We start from the raw sequence: 27,312 nt of genomic DNA, 5'->3' as shown, positions 1-27,312 counted from the left end.
AAACTATTGAACATAAGAAACAGTCTGAATACATTAAGAACTAATAAAATACCATAACAGCTTAAATGACCCTTTAACTATTTTGGCACTCTAAATCAAGAGCACTGAGGGAAGGGTTGTTCAAAATAGAAAATCTGTGCTTATCAGTATGCAAACTAATAACCACATTATGACTGCTGAAACCCTTGAAATGAAATTCCCAGTCTGCAAAATATAATGCTACAAATGGTTTGAAGTACACAACTATTCCAAACTGTCTATTTAAGAATATTATTAATTCCAACAACCCTGGGGTAGCTATGCAGATAGCTTAGCAAACTATGGAGACTAAATGTAGTTCGAAGCATAGCATTTTCACCTTTTTGTGTTTATATGTTTGTTTTTTCTTTCTTGTGGTTTTTTCCTCTTTTGATCTGATCCTTCTTATACAACACAACAAATATGGAAATAGGCTTAAAAGAATTACACATATTTAACCTACATCAAACTGCTTGGTGACATACGGAGGAAGGGAGAAAAATTTGGAACACCAAGTCTCACAAAAATGAATGTTGAAAACTACCTTTACGTGTATTTGGAAAAATAAAATACTACTGTCAATTTTTTTTTTAAATGCTACTAAATTTTTTTCATTCATTTAACAATTTTAAAAGGTTTCTGCCCTGAATAATTTTAAATAACCTCATAAGATGACAACTCAACACCAAAACTGATAAACATTCTATCAACACTACTGCTGGACCAGACCCATTGTTATAAACCAGAACTCTTTCAGCCCCCTGGTTTGTACCTTGTGTACAAGGCTTTAAGTCATGAATCTAAAACTCATCAAAAAAAAAAAAAAAAAAAAACCAGTGATAAAATCCACAGCCTCAGATGTCTACACACACCAAAAAAACTAAGCCACAAAGCAAAATAATCTTAGAGATCATAAAGCAAGGAGGAAAATATGTCCTCATAGGAATCACTTTGAATTGGCATCATAAGACCCATGACTAGAATCAAGGTCTGGAAAGGTATAGCTTATTTAAAAGGAACATCACAGGTTTTTTTTAAAGGGAAAAGGTTGTACATTTTTAGGAAAAAGAAGAGCACTTATGAAATCCAAGAACCAGAAGGAAGATCAACAAAAGAAGAAAGCAAAGCAATATTATTATATTACATGACAAGACACCTAGAAAGAGAAAACAGATGAGAGATGAGAAATCTCAATCTCAGTGTGTGTGGGGGGGTCTTTAATGAGTTCAGTTCATTTACAGATGAGAAAATTGAGGCAAAGTGTTAAAAGACTTGCTCAGGAACATACAGCTATGCCAGATTCGAATGGAGGAAGATGAATTCTCCTGACTTGAGGTCTGGCACTCTATCCCCTGCACTATCTGGCTGAGTAGCCTACTCATTCCGAATCAGACAAGGGTTCCCCGCCCATAAGAGTTAAGAACTTATCAAGAATTAAATTTCCTGTCACAGAATCACTATCCTACCCCACCATGAACAACATCCCCAGATCCAATCTTCTTCCATGACTTCCAGGGTTTCGTACCAGAAACCTTCTCCCTGTCAAGACCCCCATGTTCCTGACTCCATCACTCCTGAGTCAAAAACCATACTTTATGGTCAATCTCCATACCATAAAAAGTGCCTTGACCCTTCTATCTTATCAGTCTCACCTCTTACTTGCTCTTTAAATTAATAAAGCTTTTGAAAAAACTGTCTGTGCTAAATGGCTAATTCTCTACTACTCACTCTTCTTAACCCTTGTGGGGGGGAGTGTTGCTGCTTCTAGTGGGTCAATCAATAAAAATGTAAGTACTTACTCATGTCAGGAGCTAAGCACTAGGTTGCAAAAAGAGGCAAAAGATTAGCCTGACCTCAAAGCACTTAGCATCTAATAGCAAGACAACATGGAAACAAATACATACAAACAGGCTATGTATGGGAAAATAGGAAATAATGAGACAACACTAGAATTGAGACGATTTAGGAAAAGCTTTCTATAGAACATGGGACTTCAAGTGGAAGTTAAGACAGCAAGAGAAAATGCCCAAAGACAAGAGATAGTCTCTTGTTCAAAAGAATAGGGAGGAGACCAGTGCCATTAGGTCACAGAATATGGGGCAGAGAGTGAGGAATGAGAAGACTGAAAAGGTAGGAGGGGACTAGGGTAGGGGAGGCCTGGAGAGCCACTACTGTCCTGAAATGCCCTCCTCCACAAGACATCTCCCACCCAGGGCCCTTCCAAAAGATGCACTCCACACCACCAATTTCATTTTCCTCATACCCTTCCCTCTACAACCCCTGGCTCTGCTCCTGTAATCGTTCAGAGATGAGACCCTTGTCATCTCTTGACCAGAACTAGTCTTCCATGTCACTTCTGGATATTTCCAAACCATGTCACCAGGACCCTTCCTTGAGCTCCTCTCTAGTTTTCTTTTATGTGATGTGTTTCCCCATCAGAATGTCACCTCCTCTAGGGCAGAGACCATCCTGCTTTATCTAATAGTTCCAGTGCAGCACAGTGATTAGCACATAATAATCTCTTCACATTCATTCATCTTTGGGCTTTTGTACTACTTGTCCCCCAAACCTGGCTTGCACTTCCCCCTGATCCTTTCTTCCTCTTAGTATCCCTAATTTTCTTCTTTCCAAGTTCAACTCCATTGTTAACTTCTATATGAAGCCCTTCTGGATCTTTTCAGAAACTAGTACAAGCCACCTACACCCCCCCCAAAAAAAAAATGTGCCATGCATTTATCTTGCGCATGTTTGTTTATGTACTTCAACTACCTGAAACATTGTAAAGATAAACAACTCTGAAAACCTTAAGAACTCTGATAAATAAAGTGACCAACCAAAATTATGCTCAGAGACCTCCAGAGAAAGTAAATTTGCAACTCCCTGAAGCAGGAGAATGAAGTTTTCGATGGTTCATACTAGGAAATTTTTCCTCATTCTAAGCCAGTAAGTCAACAATCATTTACTGAGTGCTTACTATGTCTCAAACCAAACTCTACTTACTCCATTTCCAACTATTGCTAGGATTTTCATCTTTAGTGACTACCTCCAAAAAATATTTTGGAAGATGATCCTTTAAATTAATCAATAAACTCCCAGTTTATTGCCTGTGTGTAAAACATTATTATGTGTCAGAGAAAGAAACAGTAATGTGTATGTACATAATATATATGTATATATGTACATACTCAAATAAAGAGTTATCTTTTTGAGGAAAAGGATTCACTGTAGGAGATGATTAATAAAAGTTTCATGTAAAAGATGGCATTCAAGTTGCCGGCTATCTCTCTGCTCCTTTTCAAGTCGTCTAGTGTAATATTCTCTTCTCTAAAACATGATTTTCTCTGGGAGCAGGTTTCTTAAGGGGTTTCTGGGAGCAGCCTTCTTTTCAGTTCAGTGTAATCACCCCAAATGAAGCCAGGGATTAAAGTCCAAATCCTTTATTTTCTCCTTCCTTCACTTGAGGCTTGGCTAGCTTTTCTGAAGGTCTTCCGGACCTTCTCTGTCTTCCTCAGTTCTGCCCAACTTGTGAATCTCCTCAACTGAATCCTGGCTCTGAATCTCCCAAAGTGCATCCTGGTTGAGGCTCCTAGCTTATATATGCTCTTTTAAAGGTATGAATCTTGCAGAACTCTAGTAAGTACTAAGTGCATAATCATTGTCTCTATCAATTCCACTGTCTTAGTACCTTGTAAGAATCCTAAGTCTGAACATCATATTTCTATTAATACAGGCTAAGATCATTTTAGCCTGTATTGGCCACCATGTAGCACTACTGAGTAGCAAGCAATTATTTTATTGTCCCTAAAACAAAGATCTATTCTTTTAATACCATATGCTTTTGGTGACATTATATGACTTCAAATCACAGAATGTCAAAGTCTCAAAAGAAATGAAATTGAAGATCATCAAGCCATCATATGCAAGTAGAGATACATAATGGACAAAAGTTTGCTATAGCAATATGTGAGATATGACAGAGATAGTTAGGAAATGAAGGATGAGGAAAAAATGATTGACCATAGAATGGCACTGGATGGCAGTCCAATGGCAAGTGAACTTAAAGGCCTTCCTGGCATGCTGAGTAGAACCCTTTAGTTAGATCTCCAAGCTTATAATGGCCTAAAATCACATGAAAAACGGATTCTAAGAAGTATCCTCATCAATAAAATTACGGATGGACTGGTGTCTTACCTTATAATCCACCAAAAATCCAAGAACTTTTTCTATCAACACTCTATACACACACACACACACACACACACACACACACACACACACACACACATATGTATACACCTTGAACTATGCAAATGTTTTAAATAGGAATTTACATTTATCCCTGACTTATCAAAATCTTTTTAGACCTTAAATTTAAAGGCATTTAACTATCCTTCAAAATCTCAATTTATTCATTTTACAGATTTGAAAATGAGTCCCAGACACGGTTTTGCCCATGATGATCCAGTCTGACTGAAGCCCTCTCTCCACTCCAGCACAGTCTACTACTCTCTCAACTTTGCGCTAAAAAAAAAAAAAAAAAAAGACAAAAAAAGGGGGGGGTCAGCTAGGTGGCGCAGTGGATAGAGCACCAGCCCTAAAGTCAGGAGGATCTGAGTTCAAATCTAGCCTCAGACACTTAATACTTCCTAGCTGTGTGACCCTGGGCAAGACACTTAGCCCCAATTGCCACAGAAAAAAAAAAAAAAAAAAAAAAAAAAAAAAGACTTTCCATTTTTCTTCCAGTCAATGGTTCTTTTCACTCTACACTACTGCTATTTATAATTTGCATTACAAATTCTGCAGAATTTATTTGAATATTTGGCTACCTTTTCATATTAGCAACCTAATGCTCTGTTAACTTAAGATATTATAGATGTTAACTCTAAAACTAGAATCAGTCTTTGATTCAGTTATTTTTAAGGTTTAGATTTAAATCCAAGTGTTAAGAGTTACAGTTGTGACCTAACTTCAGGTTGTTGTTTTATTTGTTTTTAGTAGCATTCAACTCTTCACAAACCCATTTGTTGCTTTCTTGGAAAAGATAATGAAATGGTTTCTCACTTCCTTCTCTATCTCATTCAATAGATGAAGAAATTGAAAGAAACAGGATTAAGTGACTTGTCCAGAGTCATAAAGTGGTAAATGTCTTAGGTCAAATTTGTACTTGGGTCTTACTGACTCCAGATCTAGTACTCTATCCCCTGTGCAACCTAGATGTCCTCATTTCAAGTTACAAGAGCCCTAAAATTATGGTTTAAGCTTTATATATCATTTCTGGAACAGAAGTAGCCAGCATTTCCTGACAGTCACCCAGAGAGAGGAAGAAACACTGAAATCTGAATAGCTGTAGAGAAAAGAATGTGTGTGAATTCATATCTTACACCATAATTAGAATAAACAAATCACTGATCTAAATAGAATAAAATCATACAAAATGAAAAAAATGGCATACCTGTCAAATATAGAGAGGAGGGTCATTATCAAAGAAAAAACTCAGAGACATTTAAATATTGGTGGGCCTGCCTATATAAAAATGGAAGGATTTTGCCCAGTAGAAAAAGAGTAACCAACAATGCTAGAATTTCAATAAGGAATAAGGCTAAAATGTGGGAGAGAATGGAATTATATATGATGTTATTATTCAACTAGAAAAGAACCCTAAGAAAGGCTTTAAGCACCCTCTCCATACCCTTTCAAACAAGATCTTCTTGATGAGAACTGTGCTGGGGGAGGGGAGAGATATACTTGGGGTGTTTGTTTGCCTTTCTTTGTATCCTTAGCACTTAGCAAAGTGCCTGAAACACAGTCAGCTCTTGATGAATGCTTGCTGACACACAAGTAGCTTTTAGTCATAGTTTCCTTTAGGAATTTTTTCACTCAAATTTTAGCTCTAGAACTATGTTCATATGGCTAAATAGAGAATAAATGTATTTATTTGATTGGAGGAGAGGAGATAGGCAAAGAAAAAATACACTTACAACTCTCTTTATATAGTGCTTTAAGGTTTCCAACACACAAGCCAGGCTATCATTTGATCTTCACAATAGCCTTCTAATGTAAGTGCTTTGACTACTCCCTTTTAACAGATGAGGATAAGTCCCATAGAGGTTAAATGATTGGCCCAGGTTTACTCACACACCTAGTAAAACTCTGTTGTGGGACTCATCCCCAGGGATTCTTGATTCCATATCCAGTGCTTCTTTTCCTAGTACCATTCGGCTTCCACAGAGTAGGTCCTGACACACTGGCACACTGAGAGGCACATTTTTTTTTTAACAAAGCAATGAAAATAATGAAATCACATGAAATCACATTGTAGTTACAAGCACAATTACAGGGCTCTCCACTTTCCCATAGTACAGAAATTCCTCGTGGCAAAGACAAATACTCTAAAGAGTTTGAGAACCCCTATTAATGACAAACCTGTACACTCCATGGTGTGCACAAAAGCTACACTGTGGCATAAGGAAAATATAATTGGGGAGAGGAACAGATGATACATACAATATCTGCCTGTCCTTCCCCAGCCGGTGGGGCCCTCTTCAGCAGACAGGCAGAGGCAATCACCCTCCACATTCCAGCCCAGTAAGGCCCCTATACTTCCCCCCCCCACCCTACCATAGGAACACAGGACAGATCTCATATCCCTAACAAAAATATTTTCAAAACATTAATCAAAAATTTCAATTCTTAAAAGAATAAGTATTTCATTTTAATTCTTATTGTATATAGCTTAATAATACAGATATGGAAGAATATTTTATGTGAAATTTACAAATAAATATGCATATCTGGTGTGTGTGTATTTTTTTTACCCAATATGAGTGCACAAAGAAATTTAGAGACCCACTGATGTGGAGGAACTTGGGCCCAGAAGTAATCAATCTCATCACTCCAGTTTATGGAAAGACAGCTGTTGGAATATAAGGAAAAACTTGCTAAACAATGAGTTGTCCAAAAATGGTATGGATTGGGAGAAGAGAGAAGCTTCCTTTCACTGAATGTCTTTTAAGTGGAGGATAACTGAACAATCACTTGTCCATTAAGCTACAGAAAAAGATTTTTGTTCAAAACTAAAAGCATGTTGCAAAACTTCAAAGAAGTACAGCTAAGTCTGATACAAGTAAAAGATTTGTAGTGAGCAAAAAAGCCATCCCAATGTGGGAAACAGTCTTCAAGAAGTCTGTATGACAATGTTGTTCTACATATATGTGGCAGGAGAATCCCAATTCAGAAATCAGTTGAATTGGTTAACTTCTAGGATTCCTTAAAGTTCTTGACAGTCTTCAATTTCCCACTTTACAGATTAAGGAAGCAAGTTTCACATAGCTATAAACATCAGAGATAGAACTCAAAACAAAGGTTCTTTCAAAATCTGAAACTTTGTGATTCCATGCATTACTGCATTTATGTTAAGGAATGATGGCAATAACATTTTTTGTATGCTAGACACTGTACTGAGTTTGGAAGATATAGATAAAAAAGAAAAATTGTTACTGCCCTTAAGATACATTCTAAGGGTGGAGTTTAAATGGTAACATTTTTGCTTTGGCTTCTCCTATAACTTCCTCCACAACAATATGAAAAAATGAGCCAGAGCAAATTTTGATGGAGAAAGTCATGAAAAAGTTACAGTGAGTCATTTTTCCAGCCCAGGATAGCTTAGAAAGATAGAGAAGTCTGCAGGGAAGCTGACCTCTGGAGTAGTGGTGGCAGCAGTAGAAAGCACTTCAGTACCTAAGGATAGGTAGAAGACTGAACACCAGGCCAAGAAACACCAGGGCAGAAAAAGATCCCAGTGAACTACTGTGCTAGCATTGGGTTCAAGAACAATTGCCATCTGGCAGCTATAGCACCTATTACTCAATACCAGATGAAGAAGCAGAGGACCTACTTGTATAAAGAGCAAAAGCAAGTTCTAAAATCTAACTACGTGGTATTGAGCCTAACAACAGAATAGCGACTCAATCCTAACCTTCACATAAGTCAACAGAGGAATAAACCAGGGCAGAAGATCAAAATCAAGAGAAAGGCATCAATTCAGTTACTCTGAACCTGCAGAAACTCCCATGGGCTAACAGTCCAGCAGCAGTTTCTGGGAAACAACCACACACACAAGCCAAGAGGGCCAAACCTGGGTGAGGAATTTGCAAAGCTCAGACAAATTTGGCAATTAACAGACTTTTCCCTGGGTCATACTACTTTGGAAGCACCAAAAACTTACAGGAAAGCAGGAGAACATAAAAAGACAGAAGTTTAGGCCAGCCATCTTACTCCTCTCCTCCCAAAACTGAACAAGGACCAATATTTTAAAAGTTCAAAATTAAGAAATAGGATGGAAAAATGAGCAAACAAAAAAAGAACCCATAAAAAGTTACTATGGTTACAGCGAAGCTTAAGACACAAATATGGAAGAAGACAATGACTTAAATACATGTTCAAGCAAAACATCAAAGAAAAAACACAGATTGGACACAAGCCCAAGAAGAATCCTAAAAGTGCTAAAGAAACAGGTTTGGAGTTTTTTTTGTTGTTGTTGTTTGGTTTTTTTTTTAATGAGTAAAAGTAGTATATAAAAAATTGGAAAAAGAAAAGAGATCTTTTCAAGAAAATTATGAAAATAAAAAAGATGAAGAAAATGTAAAATAGCTCATAGGAAAAACAAATGACCTGGAAAATAGAAACAGGAGAGAGAATTTAAGAATCACCGGACAAGGGGACAGCTGGATGGTGCAGTGGATCCACCAGCTCTGGAATCAGGAGGACCTAAGTGCAAATCTGGCCTCAGACACTTAACAGTTTCTAGCTGTGTGACCCTGGGCAAGTCACTTATCCACAATTACCTCATCTCCCCACCACCACCAATAAAAAAAAAAATCACTATCCTACATGAACAAATAAAAGGTCTGAGACATCATATCTCAAGAAATTATAAAGAAAAACTCCAAATATCTTAGAATCAGAGGGTAAAGTAGAAATTGAGCAAATGCACTCATCATCTTCTGAAAGACACATTCTCCTAAGAGACAACACAAATTAGAAGGCATTTTTGGTCAGGGAAATCAAGGTGAGTGGAAAGTCCTTTTATTTACATTTTTGTAACTATTATAAGTGTTTTCCTGACTATGCCCCAAAAGTTATCAAACTGTGCATACCCTTTGACCCAGCATTGCTGTTATTGGGATTATATCCCAAAGAAATACTAAAGAGCGGAAAGGGACCTGTATGTGCCAAAATGTTTGTGGCAGCTCTTTTTGTTGTAGCTAGAAACTGGAAGTTGAATGGATGTCCATCCATTGGAGAATGGTTGGGTAAATTGTGGTATATGAAGGTTATGGAATATTATTGCTCCTTAAGTAATGACCAGCAGGAGGAATACAGAGAGACTTGGAGAGACTTAAATCAACTGTTGCTGAGTGAAATGAGCAAAACCAGAAGATCACTGTACACTTCAACAACAATACTGTATGAGGATGTATTCTGATGGAAGTGGAAATCTTCAACATAAAGAAGATCCAACTCACTTCCAGTTGATCAATGATGGACAGAAATAACTATACCCAGAGAAGGAACACTGGGAAGAGAATGTAAATTGTTAGCACTACTGTCTATCTACCCAGATTACTTATACCTTCGGAAGCTAATGATTGATGTGCAACAAGAAAATGGTATTTACACACATATATTGTATCTAGGTTATATTGTAACACATGTAAAATGTATGGGATTGCCTGCCATCGGGGGGAGGGAGTGGAAGGAGGGAGGGGATAATTTGGAAAAGTGAATAAAAAAAAAAGTGTTTTCCTGGTTTAGTTTTTCAAAATTTTTCATCAGTTTTCCCACGACACTGTTTTCTTCATATTCATAATTTCTAATAGCACATAAATATTCCACAACTGCCATAAGGCAGTCAATTGTCACACTCTTTCCAGAACCAATAGAAGTGTTGATTAAGATTACTATCCCCCCAAGGTATATAAAGGAAAAAATGACAGGGTTGAAATATGGAGTGGCTGTAATGAAGGATCTTTGACCTACAGTGAGCTCTCATCAGTGGGGGGCAGCATGAACCCAGAGAGCACAGTTCCAAACTTAAATGGCTTAGTTCCTCCAGGTATGGTTTCTAGTGACCTGATTCAGAGGAAAGTAGCTGCAACGGTGGAACAACAGATCAGCAACAAAACAAGAAGCTGGCCACACTATTACATTCATACTCTGATGGTCTGGCTACATCATTTAAATGCCAAACTTAAGTTTGCCTAAAACTTAAGGCAAAAGTTCTCTATTTTATAGAGAACTCACAAAAGGCAAACGCTCACATGGAAATCAGAAGAAATGATACAAGGATACTCCTGAGGTCTCTCTGAAAAACTCTGTAATCAACAGTGAAATATGGGAGGCCCCAGGATGCATCAAAGAAGACAGGCAGTGTGCTCTTTGAGCAAAGGAGAATAACAGTAACCTGAAAGAAATGAGATGCACAAATTTGGAGACATTTCCATTCCAAATGTTCAGAGAGACTATTTGTGCTGGATCTATGGTAAAGCCTTCCAAGCTCAAATTTGTCTGATCAGCCACAATTGGACACACCGTACTTTGACCTCAACAAGATGATATCATTCTAGTCCTCTTCCAATATAAAGGACAACAACCAACCAACACTAATATATTATTACACTCACATGTTGATAGAGCTGTGAATTGGTTCAACCATTCTGGAAAACAATCTGAAATTATGACCACAAAGTAATCCAAATGGATATGACCTTTGACGTAGATATTCCACTACTCAGTATATATCACAACAGGTCAATGATGGAAAATGTTAGCATACTGATTATAATGATTTATAATTATGAAATCTGGAAAGAACAATGTAGAAACAATGCTCATGGGGAAAGTATTTATATCTTTTAATGAAATTTAAATAGCAATTAGAAAATAGCTAAATGAACTGTAGCATATGAAAGTTATGGAATATGTATGTGCTATTAGAAATTATGAATATGAAGAAAACAAAGTCATGGGAAAATTGATGAAAAGTTTTGAAAAACTAAACAAGGAAAACATTTATAATAGTTACAAAAATGTAAATAAAAAGAAATAAAATAAAAGAGTAAAGATTTGAGTAATGACAATAGGATCCTTTCCAATACTAAAGTCCTGAGATTCTGTATTTCAACAGATGAAAATTAATAGAGAGGGAATATCTCAAAGCTGAAAAACATCAGGACCAAAGATATGAAGTATGGAAAGAATGGGTTAATTGCTTCTCATTTCTCAAAACTCACATTACTTACTTAGATCGGAGAGTTATTAATTGCAAAATCATAACATAATAGATTTAGAACTAGAAGTGACTCTAGAAACCCTTCTTCTACAGAAGAGAAAACTGAGGCCCAAAGAAGTGAAGTGATTGTCCAAAGTCACAAAGATAATAACTCTAGGTTTAAGCCTAGGTTCTCAGGGTTCCAAATCGAGCATGCTTCTCTCTGCCCACATCTAGTTAGAGTTTGTAATTAGTACAAGAGCAAGAGAAGAAAACATTGTCAGAAATATAATAAGTAATGAGAACTATGTATATTGGAGAGAGAGACAAGGGACAGGAAGAAAACAGCAGTAACCCACAGGTTCTAACAGAAAATATATAAAACTTGAATCTGCTTAACTTGCTTAATAAAATGGAATTTCAGATTTAAAGCTTTTCCTTTTATAATTCCCATTTTAACCTCTATTATCAAGACATCATGAAATTCATTATATAGTTATTTTTAAATAGATAAAACTTATATATACATATATACAAATGTAACCTCCTCTATTTAACTCTCCAAACAGCATTAAAAATGAAGATGAATAAATACCTTTATGAACTAACATCTTCTAGTTATTGACAATGCTATGTCCTAACTTTCAAGTCACTGGAATAAAAGACTGCTGGATTAGTAGTACATGCTTTTTCATGCTTCTTACTCTCAAGTTTTAAACCATAGTGAATAAAAACCTAAATCAAAAAATTTTTAACAAAATTGGTCATTGTTCAGAAAGGCAGAAAAGTGCCACTGCATTTTGCAGTAGGGATGAATACCTGTAATATTTACAACAAAATCAAGATGTACAGTAAAATTTGCAATGGTACATCACATTATAAGCTAGTTACAATCACCAAAAAGAAAAATTCTGTAATAAATACATAACAAAATAATAATTCAATGTGGAAAATATAAATAACTCTAAATTTAGCACAAACAGTCAAGTAATTCTTTGTGAAGATTTTTTTTAATCAGCACTCCCAAACTCTGTTAGGAAGTGGAAGAATAATACATTTAAAAATGAATAAAATATATACACTAGAAAATGTGCTATAATTAGTCATTAGACACAAAATAAAAGGTTTGACTTCTTCCCAAAAAGTTTTAAATCCAATGTTCTTAAATGTTAACAAAAATATATACTTCATACACTTAGAAAATGTTCTCTTTTTCAAAGTTTCAATTGCTATTTCTGTAACTGAACCTTTGTATAAAGAATGCACAGCTGCTCAGCAGATGTATAATTTCTCTGTTTAGATTCCATTATTTCTAACTTCATTTTGCTCGATGTTTTTGGATGTTCTATTTCCATCTGGTTTTTGACCTCCCTCAGTTCTGTTCCTTCCTCCACCAATCTTACTCTGTTTTAGTTCATTCATTAAGCACCTCCCCCCCCCAAAAAAACACTTCAAATTAGAAACATCTTAACATTCATAACTTGCAAGCTTTTTAGAAATCCAGGAGTAGGGATTTAGGAAAGGAGAGGAAGGTGGAAAAGGAACAACAGTCGAATGACTAGGCCATGACAGAAAGCAATTTCAATTTGACTCCTTGTTTTTTAAGTTTCTTTCACTTAAATACACACAAATAAAAGTATAATAAATTAATGTGAGATAAGATAATTTCAGTACTATTCACTTTATTCTTTCTACAAATTCTTTAGTATAAATAGAAACATTAAAATTTTATAAGTTTATATGAATATCAAATAAAGAAAAATTAAAACAATTAAATTTTTCACTACTATATTGAATAAGTTTTTAAAATAAATTGATAGCAGTTCAGAAGTCCATGAAACATATATAATATTAAATGATCACAGTATCATAAATCTGGAGTTGGAAGTCACTTTAAAGATCATCTAATCCAGCTTCTTTACAAATGAGAAATGAAGCCCAGAAAAGTTAAGTGACTTGCTTAAGCTCACACACATGTAAAAGCATCACAGCTAAAATTACACCTGATTCCAGAGCTCCCCATTCTTCCCCCTATGCTCTGCTGACAACATGATCTGTACTTTCAGGGTGATTCTAGGGCACAACAGTCACATTAGTGAGCTTTCTGTGCTGCTCTTTCTGGGAATGCAATTTCAAAGAATGGAAGAAAACCATCTGGATCATTTGCAACTTTTGCAAGATGAGGAGCAGCAAGGTTTTCCTGCCATTGAAAGCAATCTTCTCCCTTCCCCACCACCTCCCCATCTTCAATCAACTGTTAAGTCCTATTGATTCTACCTTCCCTTTGTCTCTTCTCTCTACTATGACACCCACACTATCTGGGTGCAGGCCCTTATCACCTTACAGCAGGACTACTCTGGACTATTGCGTAAGATTCCCAGTTGGCTCTACACAACACTCAGCTCCCAAAGTGATTTTCCTCCAAGTGTTCAGCCCCTCCCTTCCACTCAGTCAAACCCAGTGCCTCTCCATCACCTTCAGGATCAAACAGAAAACCAATGTCAGTCATTTAAAGCTTTTTCATAACCCAGTTTAATTCTAGCTTTCCATTTTCTTTAAACCTTGCTTCCCACCATGGATAACGCAGCCAATCTGGCGGCCTTGCTGTTCCTCGAACAAAACATTCCATCTCAGGATTCCGGGCATTTTCTCTGGATGTCCCTCATGTCTGAAATGCTCCCTTCCTCAACTCCACCGCCTGCTTCTCTGGCTTCCTTCAAGTCTCCCCTTGAATTCTAACATCTACAAGAAGTGTTACCCTAAATGAATTAACACTTGTCTGAAATTATCTCCAATTTATCTTTTTGTTTCATATGTTTTCGTATGTTGCTTCAAGAAAAGGGCCTGCTTTTGCCTTCTTTGTATCCCTGTCACTTAGCACACATATGTTAAGTGCTTAATAAATGCTTCTTGTCTGTTTATTATCATCTAATCAATAGTTTATTGAGCACCATACTCTGTACTTACAGGCTATGAAAAATATTCCCAAAAGATATTCATTCCATATATTCTCAGGAAGTTTACAATATAAGACAAACAAGAACTAATATACAGCATTGATTATTTTTGAGAAGAACAGATCTACAAGGCCTGAAATAAGGTAAATAAGAAAAACTTTGTTTAAAAAAAATTCCCATATTTAAAATTTGCACTAAATTAAATCCAGCAAGATAAATCTTTGGTTAACTGAATTAAAAGATGCAATAAAAGGTATGTCTGCTGCTTCTTATTTCTAGGAAACACTCTAGGAAGCAATAAAGAGAAGACTCTCACACATGAGAAACTATAAAAATATTGTATTTTCATGAATTTCGGGAAAATTCAAAAAGTCTAAAAACTGAGTTCACCATAGGAATTTTAGAATCTTGAAGAAAGTGTAAGTTTTAAAAGGCAAAGCAAGAAAGCTCTTAAACAAAAACTAATTAAAGCTTCCTGTGGATGATATTAATGAAGGAAAAAACTGCCAGACTTTGAAAGAAATCTCATCCTATCATCTATGTTAACTGAAAAAAAAAAATAACATAAGAGAAATCATGAAAATTAAAAGAAGGAAAAACATCTTCTGGATCGAAGTAAAAAGATTCTTACTCTAATTTTTTAAATTAATTCTACTACCACCCTTAAGGGTAAAGACTTAGCATTTCCATTTACCAGTTTATGATTGGTCCTTTATTTTAAATCCAGAGCAGGATAAAACCTCAAGTCTATATTGCTCTGGCACCTGTAGACATTACATGCTGAAACAGTATTTATACAGATTTTAATAAATTTCAAAGCAATTTTCCAGATAATCAAGAATACTGGAGAATAGGCTATTTTGGTTAATAACTGGTCTGATTCAATTCAATAAATACGTAAGAAGTACCCATTTGCCCAGTTTAGTGTTAGACAAAGACAAAAATGAAAACCTTTTGTGCCTCAACAAGTATTTTTGTTTTGCTTGTTTGTGCTTGGACCCATGCTTTGACTGGAGGTATATGGAGCCTCAGAGAAAATTCCCTCTTACCAAGGCAAATAGCAGCTCTCAAACAACACCAGAGCTACATGGTACAGTGAAAAGTTAAGTGATTTACACCAAAGGTCTCATCATCAATATAGATAGAAGCAGAATTTGAATCCAGGTTTTCAAAGTTAAATTTCTCTGTGTATCAATCACATCACCTTCAATGCCTCACACAAGAAGTAAACATCAAAATGTACAAACTAATGAATTAGGCAAGGGTAGGCAATTATAGGACCTCTACTTGCCTGGGTACTTCTGGGCCTTTGACAATGCCTCCCAAGCTCCTCAATTTTTATCCTATTCCTCCTTTATCTTCTCCTTAGCTAAGAAAATGACCACTCACCATACATTGCAAAACTTGAAAGTTAGAATTTTTTAAAAGGCATTCAATCTAAAACTATATTGATTATAATTTAATCTTTGACAATTCAGAAACTACTTCCAGATCTTGATGTGACTCAAAGTCCTTATGAACATAAGTCACTGTACCAAGATAAAATGTGGGTGGTAGAGATGTTTGTACTGACCAAAGGAGCCCAGATGGCTTAGTTACCCAGAAAAGAATCAGAATGCACCTCCTCTTCCTTCTTACAGAGGTAAGAATTTTTGCTTTGAGACAAGGGGGAAGAGAAAGACAGCAATAAAAACTTAAGGTTTTATCCTGCTCTGGATTGAAAATAAAGGACTAATCATAACTGGTAAATGGAAATGCTGTGTTTTCCCTTAAGTGTGGTAGTAGAATTAATTTTAAAAATTAGAGTAAAGACATGCTCCTTGGTTTTGCTTTTTTTTTTGTTGTTGTTGTTGTTGTTATTGTCGTCGTCGTTGTTGTTGTTATAAGGAATAATTCCTGAATGGGAGAAAGGGGAAAGATCCACTTTGAAATGAAGATGTGAAATGACATGAATAAAAATTTAAAAATAAATATCTGATAGCAACTTGTGTTTTCCTCCCCCCAAAAAATTACATTTCAAAATTCAGCTATCCCTAAGAAAAAACATCCACCAAATATTAAATTTATAGTAATGTGACCTTTCTAGTTGTTTCCACTGAATATATGCTGTGGCTTATGTACAAATTATTCTTTAAAAATCTTTACAAAGGAAAGATAATACATTCCACTTTCTTTTCAATAAAAAATGATCTAAAAACATATTGTTTACTCTCCTATGCAAATTGATAACTGCTAATAAATGAAGAAAGAACAAAGGTCTTGTTAAATTATAAATACAATTTCACTAAAGAGATGATGTCACACAGTTAACAACTAGTTTTATTACTAAATGCATACATGCACAGAGGTAACTAACTTTCTAATGTCAAAAGTGAAGCTTATTTTTTTTAATTTTTCATTGAATAAAAAAAGTTTTCACTTAAAAATCTTCAAATCAAAAGCAGGACTTGATAAATGTGACTTCCTATTACTTTGAAGATTATGATTATTTTCATTTACTCATTTTATTTTTGAATGGAGTTTTAGTTTTTACATCACTTATTTTCAAACCTTTCTGTGTGTGTGTGTGGGTGTGTGTGTGGGTGTGTGTGGGTGTGTGGGTGGGTGTGTGGGTGGGTGTGTGGCTGTGTGTGCGCCTGTGCGTGCGTGCACCTCTTATTCTCTCACTGTCTCTCTTTCTCTTTCTCCATTTAAAAAACAAAACAAAACAAAACCTGTACTAGAAAAATAGAAGTCCTGGATGGAATACTAGCCATATGGCTTGAGAAAATTCATTTAACTTTTCTGACTTTCACCTTCTTCACTAGTAAAATAAACAACAATATTCATACTATTTGCTTCATAGGACTCCTCTGAAGAACACTTGGTCAAACAGACATAATTTTTAATGAGCATATTATCACTGCTAATGATAAACCGGGTGACAAAGAGAAGATGTGGGGATGCAAAATTTCTGGGAGGTTTTCTCTCTTTCCAAATTCAACAGACTTTCTAGCAACTGGATATAACATGATCATTCTCTTCAAAAGTGAAAGACAGGAAAGAAATTGGAAACAGTCTTATTAGAAGTCCAAAGGAGAAATGGATGGCAGTGATGAGACAGCAAATCTTAGTACAACGCAATGAAAAACCTCTTATTTGAGCTGCCTTTAAAAAAACAAATAGTCTCAACAGATAGTGAGCTCTCTTTCACTGGAGGTCTTCAAGTAAAAGCTAAAGGACCACTCTGCAGGGATATGGGGGAGGGAGAAGCTCAGAGAACGAGAGAGAACTGCATCAAGCACCACTGATAAACAAGATGATCCTAAATGGAAATTCTTCTTAGGTCTCAAAGGTGAAATTGCCATACTATCAGGAAATGGAAGTGCTTCAAGTTGAATAATTATCCTTTCCTTTAAATGTTGAATTAAAAAAAAAAAAGAATTCAATTTTATCCAATGTATTTTTCCCTCCAAGAGTATCTAGGCATCAATGTATATCAAATTTTCAGTATGTCCCTACATGGAAGCACTCTGCTAAGTATTAGAGGAAATACAAAGCAAAAGAAAAAACTGTTCACTTCATCTCCCCTTTTCCCTCTTCAACCCCTTGCAATTTGGATTCCAGCCTCTTCATTCAAAAAAACTTATTCTTCCCAAAGTTACCAGTAAACTCTTACTTGCTCAATCCCATTATCTTTTCAGTCTTTATTCTTCCTGGTTCAATGAATCTGATATCACTGACCACCACTGTCCTCTACAGACTCTCTGGCAGCCTTTTCTCAGTCTCCTTTGCTGGATCCTCCACCATACCAGTCCTCTAACAGGGGACACATTCCAAGAGTCTATATCCTGGACCCTTGCTCTTTCCTCTGAGGGATCCCATATGTGTTGAGTCCCAGTCTCTGTGCTGAGAACCAATCTCATAGTACCAAGTGACTACTAGATATATCCCAATAGCTGCCCCCAGCCATCTCAAGCTCCACATCCAAGAGAGGCATCCTTCTCCCCAAATGTACCCCTTGTCCTTCCCTTCCCCATCTGCAGTGTCAGATCATCCTTCCAGTCACCCAGTCTCACAATCAAGAGTCATCCTCAACTCCTCCCTCTCCTTCAATTTCTTCTCAAATTAGGTCAATTTTCCCGCCACAGAATAGCTTACATCTGCCCTCTTTTCTCCACTCACGTGACCACCAGCCTACTTCAGGCACGACCACCTCATTCTTTGGCATTATTGCAACAACATTCTATTGAGTCTTCCTGCCTCCACCACCTTCCCTTTGCAATCCATCCTCCTCACAGCTACTAAATTGATCCCTCTAATGCACCGGTTTGACTATGCCAGTCCCCTGCTCTAGGGATTTCCTCTGTGACTAAATACAAATAGATAGTACCCTCCCTCAAAACACTTATATTCTATCAGGAGATGTGTGTAAATAAAGTGGTATCACACAATATATGCCAAATAAATAAAAATAACTATTAGTATGAATAGGGGTTTCTTGTAGAAGGTGGTGCTGGAGCTCAGGAAGGAAGATGCTAAGAGGTGGCGGGGAGGAAGGAAGTTTTTTGAGGCTTATGGGTCAGTTGGTGCAAAGGCAGAGATGTGGAATATACCAGACTGGCTAGACCAGAGTATGTAGGAAAGGAAGTCATATATAACCAGAGGAGAAAGGGAAGAGAAGGTCAGGTTGTATAGAATTACAAAAGCCAAATAAAGAAGTTTATATTTGCTCCAAAAGGATATAAGAAGCCAATGGAGTTGACTAGATAGGGGAGTGAACTGGTCAGACCAATGCCTTAAGAAAATCACTTTATCAGCTGTGTGTGAAGCTCAGGCTGGAAAGAGAAGGCTGAAGCAGAAGACCAAGGAGGTGATTACTGCAGAAGAATGGGTGAAAAGTGCTGCGATAGATAAGAAATATGGGAGCAGAAATGTCCACAAGAGTTAGTGAGGGAGATAAAGTAGAGGAGAGATTTGGGCAAAACACCAAGGGGGAGCTTGGTGACTTGAAAGATAGAGGTGTCCTCAAAAGAAATTCAGAAAGAGCAAGGTGTTTCAGAGAAGGGAGAAGTTTCCTTTTGGAAGTATTCAATGGGAGACAAATGAATGAAAAAGTGTTTATCAAATGTTTCCATTTACGTGCAAATCTTTGTAAGGTGGCTAATGGGACCCTCGTTTAAAATGTCTGATAGGCAGCTGGAGATGCATACCTAGAGCTCAGGCAAAAGAACACGACTAGATGTCTGCAGATCACGAGTGAGAAGGGTCTTGGAGCAACCCCAGTAAGGTGATGCAAATGATGACTCAATGGACGCAGTGATGAGGTTCATTCTATAGAAAAGGGAAACTGACGGTCTCCGTGAGTCAGGCAGGATCCAAACTCTGCTCTTGCTGCCACAGCATCCAACACTGTTCCCAACATCAGTCACAACAAAGAGGAGAGTAAGAGCAGTATCCCAAAAGCCCAGAGAAGAAAGGCTATCCCAGAGGAGGAAGCGTTCCCCAATGTCCCAGCCTGCCGACCAGACAGAGCGGTTCAGAGAGCGCCTGTCTCAGGGGCATGATGCTGAGCAGTGAGAAGGCACCCATCATGCAGCGCAAGGTTTAGCAGTAAAAGGAAGCAGAGAGAGAGAATGATGGAGTTCAGGGATCAGTCATACCTAGTCTGGGGGAAGACTTTAGCAACCTTGTGAGCAGTGGGGGAAATCCCTATGGACCAGTGAAGATTTAAGATTATAGAGAGAGGATGATCAAGAAGCCAACATACTGGAGAATCTTGAAGCAGATGAGATCTTGAGTACTCCTAGGCTGTTTGACCTTTGCAAAAAGCTTCACCTCTTTCACTATACAATGGCATAGAAGATAGAAGGGGGTACAATATAAAGAGTTTGAGAAATGGTGAGATGGGGAGAAAAAGGAACTCAATCTGTCTTTTCAACAAAACGTGATGTCAAATCCTGAACTGAAAGGATATGAGAAGGAGGTACAAGGAAGGTTTAAGGAGATATTGAAACATACTTTTTGTATGAATACAGGCTTTAAAAAGTCACTTATTGCTGTCTAGTTGTGTTAGTCATATCTAACTCTTCCTGATCCCATCTGGGATTTTCTAAGCAAAGATCTCAAAGTGGTTCGTCATTTCTTTTTCCAGCTCATTTTACAGAAAAGGAAACTGAGGCAAACATGATTAATGATTTGCTCAGGATCATATTGCTAGTAAAGAACAAGAACAATAACAGCAAATCCCTAGTGCCTATTCAAAAATGTTTCACTGATAAGATCCAGTTCTTACCTTCAAAAATGTATAATCCAGCAGGGGACAAAACAATTATTTAAACAGTAAAATGAAGTCAAAGGATAAATAATAGTATAAGATTAAAAACACAAAAGATGATGCACTACATGATTACTTGCCAATAAATGGTAGAGAAAATAACTATTAGAGATATTTAGGAGGAGGAGAAAGAGGAGATCATTTCAGTCTGCATTGGTCATAGAAGGCTTAAAGAAACAAACAGGATTTGAGATGAAGAATTCCTGCAAAGGAATTTTCATGGCCAAACCCAGAGAGGCAGAAGAGCTACAATACGAAGCTACAAAATTATAAACTATAGTACCAATGTTGGTTGGAGCACAGGATTCATGTAGAGGAATAATAGAAGATAAGACAAGAAAGGCACATAATATGTCTGACTGGAGAGGACCTGAAAAGGCACCTGAATTTTCCCTTAGAGTCTCAAGCTCTTTCCAGACACAATATGCAACTTTTTTTCCTATGCGGGGCCATACTTGTGCTTTCACTTTAGTGGAAAAAAAATTTCTTCAGATCAGTAATGATCCTTACAATATTACATAATTACCTGGGCACTAAGAAGGTTTCCTATGTAATCCAAGGTCATATAGTTAGATGCATCTACAAAGAGACTGAAATCCAGATTTTCCTGATTCCAATGCCAGCCTTGCATCTTTACCAGGCTGCCTCAATTTGGGGGACATGAGAAGAGTTCATATATTCAGATATAACTAATAACTAAAGTTAGTGCATTTTCTAAAAATTCTTTAAAAATACTTTTCTTATTATTTTTACCAAGAAAACTATAAGGTATTATTTTTCTACTGAAATGTAACTTTATATTTTCATCAGATTTTCAACAAAAATTTTAATAAACAAATGTAAACTATAAACTTTCAATAAATAATATATTCTTCTTTAATATTTCCTATATAGAAAATCAGATCTAAAACCTAAGAAGGAATCTTTGTTAAATATATATTTCATATTTTCAAAACTATTATCTCACAAAATTAGAAAGAAATTTAATTGAAGCAAGAGATAACTTCCTATTGATAATTAACAATGTGAAAAAATTTCACATCTATTGCTCCTCAAAAATTAAGACTTGTAACATAATGTTAGATTTCTTAGCTTCTCTAACTGAAGGAGGTCTGTATTTAAAAAAAAAATGAAGATGGTCTTTAGTATTCCCAATCACTAACACTACTCTGAAATACAAATAGCTGAAAACCGTTTCTTTCATTACTATAGTACCTGCCAAGACAGGAGATCAAATGTTCCAGGGAAAATGCAAAAACTCAATGACATCATCAGTACTTAAAGCAATACATAATCTGCAGTTTCAGCAGTTCCTGGCTCTATATTAAGTGTTAACACATACACCTACATTTATACACACATATTCTGAACTCAGATTTAAAAGGCTTACATATTTAGGGTCAAGAATACAATTAAAGACTTCCAAGTTGATATAACAAAATTCTGGACTACCAGAACAAAAGAGATTCATAAACACAACAAATACTTTCCCTCTTAGCAATACTCCTCTTAATGTTATATAACTGTTAAAACTAAGTGGAAGGGGGGGGGGAGAAGAAGATGCTTGAAAAAGGTAATGGGAAAAAATGATGAAGAATTCACTATTTCAACAAGGTTTTTTTGAGACTTAATTATTTTTATTTGAGACTTAATTATCACTTTCTTTACTACTGATCTCCTCCAAAAACCTTTTAAGAGAAACTATAATCTAAATTCTGACAAGTCCTAGACATTTAATATTAACTCACCAGAAAAGGGTAAGAACTATGTGATCAGAACTTAGAACCCAAAGTTAAAGGGTAAAGAAGTCACCAAATGTTATCCATTGGGCAAGCTTCTTTCAGTCCTCAATATATTTTGTATTCTCTTAGATGTCCAAGTTCTTCCTTTTCTTTTTCTCCTTTTTTGGGGGGAGGGGAGGGTTTTTCTGATAATAAAGACCAAATAAAATAGAAATTTCCATATCCACAGTAGAGCAGAAAAGGCAAATTTACCTGAAACTGCAAAGCTTCATAACATACAGACTGCTTTTCTTTTAAAGATATATAAATTAAATATGTAACTTTCAAGACTGTCCTCTTTGATGCTTTCATGTGTCCCATCTGCTTTTCCCATGCATTTAAAAAATGTTTTAATGTTATTTTTAAAACTTTCTTTTCTTTTTCCAGGTTACACTATCTCATCATCCCCAATTGAAGAGAGAGAGAGAGAGAGAGAGAGAGAGAGAGAGAGAGAGAGAGAGAGAGAGAGAGAGAGAGAGAGAGAAGGGAGGGAAGAAAGGAGGGAAGGAGAGAAAAAGAGAGAGGGAAAGAGAGAGAGGGAAAGGAAGGAAGGAAGGAAAAAAAGAAGGAAACCCTTCTTAACCAATATACATAATCGGGCAAAACAATTCCCACATTAGTTTGGGAGAAACAATTCCTACTATTTGCTCTGTTTGGAAATATATTTCATATTCTGCATCTTGAGTTCATCAAAACCTCTTTGTCAGGAGGTGAGTAATATACTTCATCATCAGCTGTCTAGAACTGTGGCTGGTCCTTACACTTATCACAGTTCTTAAATCTTTCAAGCTAATTTTTCCTCACAATGGTGTTATTATATAAATTATTTTCTTGATTCTCCTCACTTCATTCTACCAATTCATACAAATCTTCCCAGATTTCTCTGAAATTGTCCAATTTATAATTTCTTATTGTGCTGTAATATTCCATTACATTCATGGACATTTCCAGTTCTTTGCCATTACAAAAAGAGCTGCTAGAAATATTTTTGTACCTTTGGGTCCTTTTCCTTTCTTTGCTCTCTTTGTGATATTGGCCTAGTAGTGATTTCACTAGGTCAAAGGGTATATGCAGTTTAATCACTTAAGTCTTTTCTCTCTACTACTGGAAGAAGGCTATAACTCAGACCTGAAATGGCTTAACTTAAGCTACTTACTAGCTTTACCTGAAAGAAAATGAGTATTCCATTCCCTGAATCTTATTACAGCAACAATAACTCCACTGAAGTCTGCACCAACTGAAAATGGAGTTCAGACTGTGTCCAGGGTTCAGCACAGCTCAGCTGCCAGCAATAGCTTCTCCTATGAAATGGCATACCTTTCCTAGAATAAGTCAACAGCCAGGCTTTCTCAAATTAAAATCTTGCAAGGTAAAGAATTTTGTCAACTGATTGGGCTATCATTACAAATGAAGTAGTGAAAGCTGCAACAAATCATATCCATCCGAAAACAATAAAGTTCTTCAGAAGCCTCAGCATGTGAAAAGGTGAGCTGTACACAGATTAACTAGAGTTGCATTCACCAAATTCCTTTAGGCCATCTATCCATATTTCAATATACTAATCCTAGGATAATACAAAATTCAGTTTTCATTTTTCATAGCAAGCTTCAAAAAATACATTTTTAAAATTACACTAGAAAACCATAAAATTCACCCATCCATGCGAGTCTTCATAATGACAAAAAATTGGAGGAACAAGTGCCATCATCCCACACAACCAGAAATGTTTTCACTTTATTTAACTATAGGCATCTAGAAATATTACAGAGGAAAGATTGATCTGGGTTAACAAAAAGTTTTTCAAACTTTCAAATGCCTTGGGGAGGGAGGGGTCACTCCCACATTAGCGTGACAATTCTTTCCAATCGCTTCCCTCTGATCAGAAGGCACCAACACGGCAGCAAAGTATGGAAACTCGGGAAAACCTTGGCTTCTGGGGACAGGCACGGTAAATTAAGGTGGAAAAAGAGAAGGGAGGGGCCATGGAGAACATTTTACTTATCTCCAAGACTCATGGGCCTCTGGCCCCCTCAGACTAAACAATTCGGGATCTTTTCTCCTGAAGTCTAAGGATCACCACACTAGTTGAGAGAAGCAGGTGATCAGCAAGCCCGTCTATAAGTTCGACCACTTTTATCTATCGTTTCAATGTAAAAATAATCTTGTTGGCCAATTTTGATTTTTAAAATTTCCAAAAGTTATCTTCCAATTTTAATTCAAGAGTTCTCTACATCAACAAGTGTTTATTATGAGCTTAATAAGTTCTTCTCAAGAAGCTTCATCTTGACTTAATAACTTTAAAATGACCTGCCCATCAAAAGATGAAGTACAGCAGTTAGCTATTTTCCCAAGCCAGACAGATAAAAAGTGAAATCCGAAGCCTAACAGTAAATGCCACGCACTGATCCCAGCTGAAATCTCATCTCAAAAATGCTCCCTCCAAGTGAAACTTCTCAAGCCACCTTTAGCTGCTCCGCAGCACCAGGTAACAGGCCGGACTGTCACAAGCACCGGGCCAGGCAGCTCCGTTCAAAGCCCTGACTGACCGTGGCCCACCGAAGGCACAAGTCCCCCGGAGCGGCCGAGCTGGTGCCCCCAGGCACGTCCGCGTCCCCGGGAGGGCTGAGCCAGGCTCTTTCATCTCCGACCCCAGCGCGCCAGTTCCTAGCTCCCTTCCGCCGGCCTTGGGCTCCGAGGAGGAGGCAGGGCCAAGGCGGCCCGGGGGAACACGAAGGCCTCCCCGGCCCCTTCTCCGTCGCGGCCCGGAGGCCCAAACGTGCCCACGAGCTTTGCCGGGTCGCGGACTCCGGGGGGGGGGGGGGGGGCAGGGCTGCAGATAGTCAGGCAGCGCACGGCCGCTGCAGGGCCCACCCCGAGGGGCTCCTGGAGGGGGCTGGGGGAAGGGCACGGAACCCAGAGCGTCTGGGGAGGAGGCAGATCCGGGAGGACAATGGAGTGTGGCTCGGAGGACCAGCTAAAATTAAAGGGGGGTGGGGAGCAATGGTCAAGAGCCAAGACGCACAGATCAGGGGGCTGGAGGCAAGGGTCCACAGAGGTCCATTTGGCAGAAGCACAGAGCTGGGGGATCCTGACAAGGGGGGCTGGGGGAATCGGCGGTGGGCTCAGGCTGAGGGAAGGGGAATGGAGGGAGGGGGTACGAGCGGGGTGAAGGGGTCAGTGTGTAGAGCGGAAGCAGGGGGGCCACTAGGGCTTGAGGGGGCTGTGGGGGTCATTAGGGCAAAGGCTGGCCACAGACAAAATGAGGGGGAGGGGGCGTGCTGAGGGGCCCGAGGAAGGGGCGGGGCGGCAGTCAGGAGGGGGTAGTTGACAGGTGGGGGCGGGACAGGCTGAAGCGGAAGATCTAGGGCGGCGGGGAGGGGGGGTCGGCAGAGGGGAGGGAGTGGGGGAGGGGAGAGAGAGATGGAAGGTGGCCTAAAGGGAGTCCTAAAGGGAGAGGGGGGCGGGCACAGACGCAGCTCAACTGCTCAGGCCCGTCCTGCCCCGCGGCCTCCCGTGAGCGCGCGCCCCGGCCCGCACCCCAACTTCTCGGGAGGCCCAGCGGCGGGGCGGAGGACTCACCGGAGGCACGGGGGGCTCATCCTTTCTGCCGAGGGCCGGGCGGCCGGACTCCTGGGTCCTCCCGGCCGCCGCCGCCGCCCTCCCCCCCGGGCCTCGGCGACTTCTCGGGCCGGCCCGGCTCCGGCTCCGGCTGCGGAGCGAGCTCCGGCTGCGGCGAGTGCGGGTGCGGTCGGTGTGGCGTCTCCGAGGCCTCGCTCGTGCTCCTCTCGTCGTCGACCCCGGCCCGCTCCCTCCCTCCCTCCCTGTGTCCCTGCGCGGCGCGAGGCGGCAGCGGCGGCGGATTCCAATCAGTGCAGCCGCGGCCCAGACGAGGCTCGGGACGGCGGGGGAGGGGGAGGGGCTGGAGCTACGGGAGGGGGGCAGGGGGAGGGGCATCCGGGAGGCGGGACCTTCTTCGGGCTCCGCGCGTACGCACACACGTACAAAGGCGCCCCCACGCTTCTGCGCAGACCCCGCCCCGCCTTTCCTATCCGGGGAGTCGGAAGGAGCCGAGTAAGCGCCGGCGAAGGCGCCCGAAGTACGGGAGTGCTTCCCTCTGCCCCTCCCCCGACCACCATTGGCCCGGGGGGCCTCGTGCCAGGGGCCTCCCAGCCGCGCCGCGGCGCGCGGAGGCCGGCACCCAGCGGGCGCTCAGTGCCGCCCTGCCACCGTGTCTGGGTCCTCCGTACCAGGTCACAGACGTACTCGGAAAGTAGGGCTATGACTATCTGCATTGTGGGAAGGAATTCCCACCCCACCGAGGTCCAAGCCCCACCAACACAGAAATGCGCGGAATCTAACGTGTGACTCCAAATTCCTTTTTCTTTAAAAACCTTTCGGACCCCTCTCCCCATCGTGATCATCTCCACTTGCCCTGGATTTCTCTTGTTTTTAACCTAAGAGGTCAGCGCGAGGTCCACTCAGACCCCTGGATCTGTCTCTGGGCCTAACTGCCAAACCTTGCCCTCTGGCTCCCTAATAGCACCCCACGAGCCCTCTCCGGACAGATGCCTGGCGTCCCGGAGTTAGATGCCCCTCCAGTCCCCTTCAGGAATGCCCGGCCCCCTGCCAGAAGCTTTCCCCGGGGCCCACCCCAGCCTTCCTGCCCCCCATCCCACAAAACGTGTAATCTACCCTGAGACACCCCCAGAATTGACAGGAGACAGCATCTTTCCTGCCTACCCGGAGATGGAGAATTGGGGGGAGGACTCCAGAACAGTTGGGTCCTCCGCGAGCCTCCTTCCCAGGAGGTCGTCCTGGGGCCCGCCTCCAGAGAGGTCACCCGCCGGAGGGCTGGAAGCGAGCCCCGAAACTACGGAGCGGTTCTCCCCCCCCCCCCTCTAGCCCACAAGTAGTTATTCCGCACTGCGGTGGCCGGGCCTGGGCTCCATTCTCGGAGACTCAGCTCTGCCG

At 39.4% G+C, this 27,312-nt stretch overlaps 1 protein-coding gene across 4 annotated transcripts in view; it reads right to left on the bottom strand.

Annotated features, from left to right (window-relative positions):
* Nucleotides 1-26,241, bottom strand: part of BMPR1A (bone morphogenetic protein receptor type 1A) — a 111,515-nt gene extending 85,274 nt beyond the window's left edge. For 3 of the 4 annotated variants that reach the window (XM_074296418.1, XM_074296419.1, XM_074296415.1), the window contains exon 1: nucleotides 25,921-26,241. The gene's annotated coding sequence lies outside the window, so the exon portion shown is untranslated. Of the gene's footprint in view, nucleotides 1-6,157; nucleotides 6,521-25,920 lie in introns of those variants that run through there. The other variant, XM_074296417.1, reaches the window with a different exon arrangement.
* Between the last annotated feature and the right edge of the window lie 1,071 nt (nucleotides 26,242-27,312).

This window comes from Sminthopsis crassicaudata, chromosome 2 (genome assembly GCF_048593235.1).
Source record: "Sminthopsis crassicaudata isolate SCR6 chromosome 2, ASM4859323v1, whole genome shotgun sequence".
NCBI lineage: Eukaryota > Metazoa > Chordata > Mammalia > Dasyuromorphia > Dasyuridae > Sminthopsis > Sminthopsis crassicaudata.
The sequence above is the reverse complement of the archived record's forward strand: the minus strand, read 5'-3'. Positions and strand labels throughout refer to the sequence as shown.